Source organism: Octopus sinensis, linkage group LG14 (genome assembly GCF_006345805.1).
Source record: "Octopus sinensis linkage group LG14, ASM634580v1, whole genome shotgun sequence".
Taxonomy (NCBI): Eukaryota; Metazoa; Mollusca; class Cephalopoda; order Octopoda; family Octopodidae; genus Octopus; species Octopus sinensis.
The window spans coordinates 4,918,797-4,929,786 of record NC_043010.1 but is presented as its reverse complement, the minus strand read 5'-3'; the positions used below and the strand labels follow the sequence as shown (position 1 = coordinate 4,929,786).

Here is a 10,990-nt window from a genome sequence, read left to right as displayed (position 1 = left end):
GTCACTCTGTACATATTTGTGTTTTAAATATATGCATATGCCTGTGGATATCAGTGTGTTTATGTGTATGAGTGTATGTATGTACATTTGTGAATGTGTGTTTGTATATGTGTTCATGTATGTGGATGGGCAAACAGTTTTTTCCTTCTTGCTCTCGCTATTTTGATAGAAAATGTGATTAGAAATGAAAATAAAACAATTATATTTAGTAGCAATTTGTTGCAGCCATAGGAACACGTTATGAATTAAAATGTTGTGATGAAGTGAGAGATATTTCTAACTGCAATTAGTGTAATAACATGATCTTTCTTCCACTGGAAATATTTGATTTGATACTAAACTTAGAAAGACTTGCAACATTCTTTAAAATATTTAAATAATTTTTAAAAAAGGTAATATTTTAGTTATGAAAAACAAACAACAAAAATACTAAACTTGAAACACACAATGAGTAGTTATATTGTTGTTTGATTTGCTAGAAATAGTTGCCAATTCCCACCTAGCCTACTCAACTGTCCTATCAGAACTGGTCCGACAATTAATGGTGGTGCTCTGCCCCAGCTGAAATTTGGTGTCCTCACATATATAGTTATTTGATTGTTTAACAAAGAATATAAATGGTAAATGTAGTGAGGATGATGTGTTTATCAAAATCTAATTCAATGTAAGAATAAGATATTTATTTATTCTTGTTTCCATATCTTTTTGTTTCTTAATTCTTGGAATAACTGAAATGCATGGTGTGCCCTGCCTGCCTTGTACCAAGTACGTGAAACCTGATGCAACTGGCCATGTTACCAAACCTTCAGCCAGACCCATGTCTTAAAAATAAGAACAAAAAAAATGAAAAAAAAAAACCGGTGAAGGACAGATTGATAGAGAGTAATCCTAATATATAAAAATATGAGATGGTCATGGTTGGAACAACTTTGATCAGGTTTGGTGTATAGCAGGACATGTTTAGTGTATAGCAGAGTTTTAACAAGACAATAACCACAACAACAACAAAATAAAAGAAAATTATTATTTTAGTTGATAATGAATATGTAAGTTGAAAGATGAAAAATTCATCTTTCAACTTACATAAAATTCTGAATTTTCTTTGACAAAAAAGAAAAAAAATTGGTCCTACAGATAGAAAAGAATCAGTGATTGAATGGATGACTTTCATATATGTCTAAACATTTCAACTTCTCAAAGTCTATATAGAGACAAATCTTTTTTAGTGTTTTTAAATTATTTTTTCTATATTTTCCAAATATAGAATAAATAATATATTACTTCAATTAAAGTGATTTCTTGTAATCATAGCTTTGATTTTTTGCATCAAAAGCTACTTTCTAAATGTCGTTTACCTCTAATTATAAGAAGAGACATCCTACTCCATAATTAGCGGACTTTTTATCGGGACTAAATTAGAGATTTTTATAAATCTATAACATAATTATAGGTGAATAAGTTAGTGGAACTGTGAGTGATTCAGGCCTTCATTAGGTTTACTTGTACACACTATAAGAATCCTAGGCAGAGTTTCCATTTTTCTTCTTCTATGGGAACCGTAAACAGCCTGTCATTGGCTATAACAGATACAGCATACATTCCATGCATGATAAGACTACAGGCTCTTCTTTCTTCTTCTATGCATCCCCCTCTCTATTTCTCTCTTTCACACTCATTCATTCACTTTCCCTGTCTTTCTATCTCTCTCATATTCACACAACAACACAGACCACGATACATCAGCAGCAGTGACTGTACAACTCTACAGCAGGATACACAGCTCAGCTAACGTTACACTGAGAAAGATTTAACAGCAACGGTGAGTTTATTTGCTTTACGTGTTAGGAAAAAAAATTTCTTGTTTTGTTTGATTTTGTTTGTTAAATTTGTTTTTTTACTTAAGACTATTAAAACAAAAAAAAAGACAAAATCCATGTTATCGCTAAACTGTTTCTTTTATTCAGAGTGACGAAAAAAGTCAATGTAGAACCTTATTTTACTTTTAATAACCCTTGTAAATTTTCATAGATTTTGAAAGTGAAAGAGAAACAAAGTTAGTTGTAATTTCTAAAAGTAATCATAATCTCAAAATAATTACAAATTTAAAAAATAACTCAAGGACATGGTTTATGGTCACATTTTATTATCCCTTAAAATATTCAGTCATGAATTTAAAATCAGATGCTTGCTGGATTGCCCTAAGATTAACATTTTTTTCACTTTTTCTATTTTTTCATTTTTTGATCTTTTTTGTTGTTGTTTGGAATATAAATTTAGTTTTAATTGGTTTGTCATAATTCAGATTTAATTAACACCGTATAATGGAAACTATTTTTAGACAAAGTTTGCATTGCTAAGGACAAAAAGAAAAAGAAAACTGTAAAATATAAAACCAGTTTGTGTATATACAAAGAATTTGAAATAGTTTTGTGTATAGGTATTTATATTAAATATGTGTGCATAAGTATTAGTTTGATACTAAGTGTATGTCTATGTGTGTTTATGTGTGTGTGTGCGTGTATATGATATACATTTGTATGTATATATGTGCATGTGTGTGTATGATATATATATATATATATATATATATACATGGAGAGAGAGAGAAAGTGGAGATAAATAGACAGACAACAGATAGATAGACAGACAGATAGATAGATAGATAGATAGATAAATAGATATACCTACATACACACACAAACGTATATGTATCTACCTACATACACAAAAAACTCATACATATATATTTGTGTGTAAGGATGCAAGCATGTGTTGATGTATTCTATGTATATGTTTGTGTGGTAATGTACATGCATGTGTGTTTAAGCATGCATGTTTGTATAGTATATTATTTTAAATATGTATGTATAGTTGTGTAATTTTTCGCATGCTGTTCTTCTTAAATGTATTTACCAATAACTTTATGCATGTGTGTGTATTCAAACACACTCACACATACATATAAATGTATGTATGTATATGTATAGACACACACACATATACATATATGCATACATATATATATGCATATACATACATACACACAAACACACACACTCATATATGGGATGGGTATTTGATCATGAGAATAAGAAGGGCTGTGCCTCTGGCCCTTCAATATGTATATTTGTATAATTATACATGTATGTGCACAAAGGCCTATGTGTGTATATGACTTTGAGTATGTTAAAATGTATAAATACAAGTGTACATAACGTTTGTATTTGAAAGTTCCTGTGTATGTATGTGTTTGTGTCTGCTTTCATATGCATGAATGATCTGTATTTGTGTTGAAAGGTTTGTGTGTGTGTGTGTGTATGGATGTGTGTGAGATGATTTCTACAAGTGCAAATACATGTCTGTATGTTTTCATGTGTGCTTGCATCCAGTGTGTGTCTGTGTGTCTGTGCCTTTCATAACAGTGTGTTTATCACTATAACTTCTGACATGTATGTGTATATGAATGTAAATGTATATAAGAACTGGTCTCTTCATTGGAAATGTTCTATTTCAGTCTGAATTTCAATATAAATTTAAATGAAAGTATTTTTTAAAAAAATCATTTTATGTCATAAGCACTTACCTTTTTGAAATGATATTTTAGTAACTATTAAATTCAAAATGTAACTTTTTTTTTTTTTTAATGCTGATATCTGATTCCTGAAAGCAATGAATATTTTTCTCTTTAAGCTCTTTAATACAGTAAATATATAAAAGTATATTATCCTTATGTTATCTTTCTTTTCTTTTCTTGTTTTGGTGGTGGGGTTAAATGTTAATTAATTAGCTTAAAAAAAAATTGTTCATTCATTTCCAGTTTATCTAAATCTAGGAGATTTTGGACTGCCAGGAACAATTAAGGGTGATTATATACATTTAGAACTTGCTTTGCTCTATAGCCTTAATTGAGCAGACTTAGGAGTTAAAGGGTTCTAACCAGGACCAAATATTTTTGTGGTAGTCTAGGACATCATTATCCAATGTGTGTTTCATTTTCTAGAAGGTAAAGTGTGTTTGGGGGAGATTTGTATACTATTTCTAACAAATCATAATCAAGTGACTGCGTGTAGACTCTGTTAAAGGTTTTAGTGGGAAGAATGTAGAAACAGGGTGTGGCAGGAGTTCCTGATGGGATACACTTCAGGGTATTTGATTTGATGAAAGGGAAACTAAATATATTGAGATTGCTGGTAAGAAAGGAAACAGGTGCATTGAACAGGTTTATAGAGAGTGGGCAATGAATTAATGATTTCAGAATAACAGGGGTGTTGTAGTAATGGTAAAAAAGAGATGATGAGGCTCAAGGTTTACTATGTTACAGTGATTGTATGTCACTCACAAATAAAGGGTAGTGTACCAGAGATATACATATCTTTTTATTTTAATCTTTTTTTTTTTCATAATCCTTTTCTATATGTGGAAAAATTGATTTTATCAGCTTGCAACACTGGTGTATCTAAACTTAAAATATTTACTAATATCTTTCATTTTGATGTATATCATACATTATTAGCCAGACTTAGAGATCTGAAGTTGGTAAAAGGGAACCATGACCTTTTACATTAACTAAATCTATCTTTCATTCACTCAGTATAATTTTTAAGCTGAATAGTTGAAAGCAATGTCTCATGTCTTAGTTATAGACTTGTACCATCTAAGTTCATTCTATCTTAAGAGATATTTCCTCTTCAATGCTACGGTTATATAAAATGTAGATTATTGTCTACGTCCAGTTTCAAATCTTAGTAATAGTCCTCCTTCCCACCTCCTCACACACAAACACATGCGCACACTCACACAGACACAGACACACACACACGCACACACATGCGCGTGTGCACAATCTCTCCAGAATATCTATCTATAAATAAATCTCTGAAAGGTCTTCTTATGGCATTGAAGTACAGGCTAAAATAGTGGAAACTCTTTAACCTTTTACTTTTAAAATAAGTCAGAGAAAGAATTTTTTTCTTCTTCTTAACAATGTAAAACGATATCAGACAGAATCTTATCCTTGGTATAATTGATCTTGCTTATGGCAACAGAGGCAAGTGATAGAGACTTGTTCTGTTCTTTCTATACATAGATCAGCATCCATAATGATTTTGTTTGCACATGAGTACCTCTAGCATGAGCAATGAACAGTTAGTACAGAGCCAGTAACACTAATTCCCACTTTATATTCTTTGTACATGTATCAGAACATTTTTTTTATCACTGTCCATTGCTAAAATTAAACACCGTTGCAAGAACAGATTTTGTTCCAGCAAAGGCTTTTTCAAGGAAGCAATATCAGTTTAATAACCAATTTACAAAATTCTATTAGGAGATCAGTTTTTGTTTGTTTCGTGTACATTACCAAACTTGGCAGTAAAGATAAGCCTCGGGTAAATACCTGCACATGTAAATTGTCCAGAGATTTAGTTGTTCAAAGGTCTCTTCAGTATGTTTATAACTCTTTTAGATTAAATTCTGCAAAAAAAGTCTTTCCTTAAATAAATTGTGTCAATACCTGATATTTACTTCAAATCACATGTTCTCCTAAATGACTGGGGATAACGTTTCCTTCAAAGTATTTGTTTTACAGAAGGCTAGGATGGATTTTATTGGCAATCTCATTTTGTATAGATGTCTGTTATGGAATGGTATTCTCATGATATTTCTCTTTTCTCCTGCAAATATAAATTCAAATGAAAGAAAAAGGAATATGGATGTAGAACATCTTATTTTTATGTTCAATTTGGTACATTTCCTGCTTTCTCTTAAATAGTGAACTGGATTGAATTTCTGCTTGGAGGCATTTTCCGTTTATTCCATAATCCACATATGCATTAAATTTTAAATGAATTCTTCATGCCTGGACGTTTTGAGATTGCATTCCTATTATCTGCAACATTCTCAATTTCTTTAGATTATATGGAGAAATGACTAAGTAGATTAAGTATTTGCTATTGAATCTTAAGGTGTGAGTTCATATCATAATGTAGGTGGTTTACCTGATGCTACAGGCTGAAAGTATTTATTTATTTTAGATATCTCGTATCAAATAATTTCTTTAAAATTTATTTATTATCATAATTTATGAATAATAATATCATTGGTTATATATTTCTAATAGACTAACTATTAGTACACTGGTAGTTCCATCACAGATAGTGATGAAGGAAGTTCTGTCTAACCTGGTGCAGAACAAATGTCATAAGGACTTCATTAAAAAAAAGCATCAGATTTTTTTCAGCATCCTCATTCATCTTTACATTCATCAGTAATACATTTTTGGTGAAAGATGCACATACATATGCATACACAACACACATAAACACTCACACACACACACAAACATAAACACTCACATGCACAAACATAAACACACAAACATATAAGCATAAAACATGCACATATACATGCACACACACACAACCACACACAAACTGACACACAAACACACACATATACACACACACATAAACACACACATATGCACACACATACATACACGCAAACATACACACAAACTCACATACACACATGATTCCATTTTACAAGGTGATGTTAATCCAGCTTCTTCTCAAAAGAAATAAATTATATAGAGACAGATTTACCCACCTGCTTGCTCTTCTTTTTTCATTATATCCTTTAAAGCTTTAGTCTACTCTATACCTGCAAATGTTAGTCTTTGAAGCCTATTCTACAGAAGTCTACATCAGAATGATGCATACAGTGCTTAAAGCACCAAAATAAAACACCAAAACATACATTTACACATACATACACACTGGAAAGAGACTTCAGCTTAGTTCTGAGTACTAAATTCCAGTTACAAAATATTAGCGAACCCAAGGTTATGGGTGACATTTGCCACAAATCTTGCACAATGGTATCAAACCCCAAAACATATACAAGCCAAAAAAGCTTGTTAAATCATGTGGCTATGTCCCTGCTCAGGTGGAATATTCATACCAGATATACTGGATAATTTTATCAGTGTATAGTCCAGAGCTATGTAACTCTCATTTTGTTAATGCATCAGAAAGTACAGTCAAGTATTGACTCTCAATCAACTTAAACAACATCAAAGAAACAAGAATGTGAACTAAATCCTGTAGAAGAGAAAGTGAAAGAAAAAAATATGCAGACATCAAAATCATATCTAATAATTTTACCTGTGATTGTAAACACATATGCAAACACACACACACACACACACACACACACACACACACACATGATACATGATGCTCCAGGCTGGTCTTAGCCATTGAAGCTAAAACATATGACAAAAATAAACACTTATGTGCATGTGTGTGTATGTATATATGCATGCATATATATCTATATATATATATTCATATATACATGAAAATATATGTATACACATTATATATATGATTATATATATATATATATGTGTGTGTAAGTATATATATAAACATATATATTTGTATTTATGTGAAAAGACACCCACATATATATTATATAACTATACATGTGTACATATGTATATAGATGTATGTATATATATATATATATACGTGTATATATGTGTGTGTGTATACATATATATGTCTGTCTATCTATCTATCTATCTACCTATCTAACTATCTATCTACACACATACATACACACATACATACATACATACATACACACATACATACATACACATATATATATATATGAAACTGATTAACTGCAAGAATTTACTTGTGATAAAAACATGTTTCCAAAGTTAACAGACAGTGCCTGAAGAACAGTAGGTTTGAAAAACACCAGGATGAGCATATTATACCCAGACAAAACATAAAACAGCCGCAACAGATAAAATAATGACACAAAGATTATTTCAAATACAGTATGTCAAATACAGGAATATACAATATAAAATATTGGTCTAAGATATAAGTACACCAAATAATCAAATAACTTAGAAGATCAAGTCGGCTATGTATGCAATGTCATGATTATTATTATCATTATTATTATTATTATTATTATTGTTATTGCTGTTGTTGTTGTTGCTGCTGCTGCTGCTGTTGGTGTTGTTGTTTTTGTATTATTATTATTGTTAGTTGTACCATATATTGTATTTGATGTACAATTGTGTATGCGTGCGTGTGTGTGCATGTGTGGTGTATGCATACATACATTCACAAACATATGTGTATGTGTATTTGTGTGTGTGTGTATATATATATATATATATATATAAATAATTGAGTAGTTGAATGAATTATCTTATTATGGATAATTCGGTTAACCGATACCTGGGTAGCAAATTCATGTCAGAAAAACACGGTTTTTCAACTCCATTCTTTCATTTATATATATATATATATATATACACACACATACACACACACACATACACACTCATATATGTATATATATATATATATATATACACACACATGTATATATGTTTTAAGGTGAAAATTATAAAAGGTATTTTAGTATGCTGGCCACTGATAAAATTATTTTCGAAAATAATTTTATCCTTATATCAGAAGTAAATTTATTACATGTATATATGTATATATATACATCAATCTATGCACTCATTCACACTCACACATATATGTATATTAATATATGTATACGTATATTTGATATACACATACATATTATACACACATTTTTTTATACATCATCTTACAATGTTCTTGGACAGATCATCAGTGGTGTTACCTGGTGTTACTGGACGTTTGAGGTCTTTGAACAATCAAGCACCTGGTATTCCACTCAATGCTGATCAAGCTCAAACTCTTGTCCATTTAGCAGTGTCCCTTCTGGAGTGTACACCTCAGGATCCCTTGAAGTAAACTTTGCTGCCTTTGTAGCTGACTTCATAGCCTGCTAACCACTGGTCTCTGTGATGCCCAACACATTCTGGACCCATGAAGCATCTAGCTGATGAGTCCGTTCCACCTCATAAGGTAGACAGCTGACTCTCTTAAGGCAGTCAAATGACTCTCTTAAGGTAGTCAAAAGACTTTCTTCAGACTGCCAAAGCTTCATCATCTAATTAGCAATATACATATATATAGGTGCAGGAGTGGCTGTGTGGTAAGTAGCTTGCTAACCAACCACATGGTTCCGGGTTCAGTCCCACTGCGTGGCATCTTGGGCAAGTGTCGTCTGCTATAGCCCCGGGCTGACCAAAACCTTGTGAGTGGATTTGGTAGACGTAAACTGAAAGAAGCCCGTCGTATATATGTATATATATATATATGTGTGTGTGTATGTGTTTGTGTGTCTGTGTTTGTCCCCCTAGCATTGCTTGACAACCGATGCTGGTGTGTTTATGTCCCCGTCACTTAGCAGTTCGGCAAAAGAGACCGATAGAATAAGTACTGGGCTTACAAAGAATAAGTCCTGGGGTCGAGTTGCTCGACTAAAGGCGGTGCTCCAGTATGGCCGCAGTCAAATGACTGAAACAAGTAAAAGAGTAAAAGAGTATACATATTCAACAAAATTCCCATTGTCCTAATCTACTTCCAAGCAAAACCATGGGCAAAGGAATGGGCTTGGACAGATTGGCAGAGAAAGAAAACTCTGTTGGTACCACACCTTCCAAACCATTGACATAACACCATAAAATACTTTTATCTATTCCTCTCATTCGCCTTCTCAGTTATAATCTTTGTAGTGAAAAGAGAGTTGTAAGAGAACCAGCTTTGCTTTCAAGAGCCACACCATATTTGATTTTTAACAATGCTGGGATGACAGTTTTTGGAAACTTCAGCTTCTTTCTAGTGTGAGCTTCCATCTTGGTGGTGGTCATGGCAGTTGGCAATGAAACTGGTAATCTTCACATTAGTCCAAACAAATATATATTAGCATAACCTTGCAGAGTAGCAACAACAAAGTGAATAATCAGTTAAGATTCTAATGAGTAAATTCTACCATATCAATGGAATTGGCCTTTCTCTCATTTATGTTTCTTTTTACATAAATACATATATATATATATATATATATATATTATATATATATATATATATATATATATATATATATACATGTATACATACATACTTACATTCAGATATATGCATACATACAAACATAAGTGCAAAAAAGAGGCACACTCTAAGTTTTAAAGCAGGAGAGTATATGGATTAAGATAAACAGGCCATGTCTATCTATCTATCTATCTATCTATCTATCTATCTATATATCTATCTATCTATCTATCTATCTATCTATCTATCTATCTATCTATCTATCTATCTATCTATCCATCCATCCATCCATCCATCCATCCATCCATCCATGTATGTATGTATGTATGTATGTATGCATGTATGTATATGTATATGTATATATATCTTTGTATGTTTCTGTGTGCATATATTGTATTTAAGATTTAAGGAAACTCTTGTAAATATATTTGTGCATGCCTCATGCATAACTACCTTTATATATATATATACATGCGAATGAAGAAATATTTCTATGTATTTATATAATTATTTATATACACAATGACATCTTCATGTGTGAATATGAGTGTAAATCTGACTTGCATGTGTGTATTTGTGTACTTGTATGAATGTGCACAGCTGTACACATGCTTATGAACGTGTAATGTGCGTTTGTGTATAGGCATGTATGCGTGTATGCGTGTGACAGTCACAGCTTAGATACCTGAAATGAATTGACTATATTATACCAAAATATGGAATGACAGCAGCAAGACATCAGTTATTAATAAGATTATTAAAAGATTATTATTGATAAAATTGTCTTTTATATAACCATATCACTCATTTCTTATTCATCAAGATTCTCATTCATTATCTTGGCTATCACCAATCTATAAGAATACACTCCTACGTACACTTTTATGCACTCACACACACACACTCACACACACACACATACACATGCGCACACACACTCGCACACACACACATGCGCACACACATACTTGCATACACACATGGATAAACACACACACCTGCATTATATATGTGGGTGTATATGTTTA

At 31.7% G+C, this 10,990-nt stretch overlaps 1 protein-coding gene across 7 annotated transcripts in view; it reads left to right on the top strand.

Moving 5' to 3' along the window:
• Positions 1–1,652: 1,652 nt before the first annotated feature.
• Positions 1,653–10,990, top strand: part of LOC115219535 (protocadherin gamma-A11-like) — a 137,866-nt gene continuing 128,528 nt past the window's right edge. For 3 of the 7 annotated variants that reach the window (XM_029789728.2, XM_036509240.1, XM_029789727.2), the window contains exon 1: positions 1,655–1,819. The gene's annotated coding sequence lies outside the window, so the exon portion shown is untranslated. Of the gene's footprint in view, positions 1,820–10,990 lie in introns of all 7 variants that reach the window. The other 4 variants (XM_036509239.1, XM_036509241.1, XM_029789726.2 and 1 more) reach the window with 3 other exon arrangements.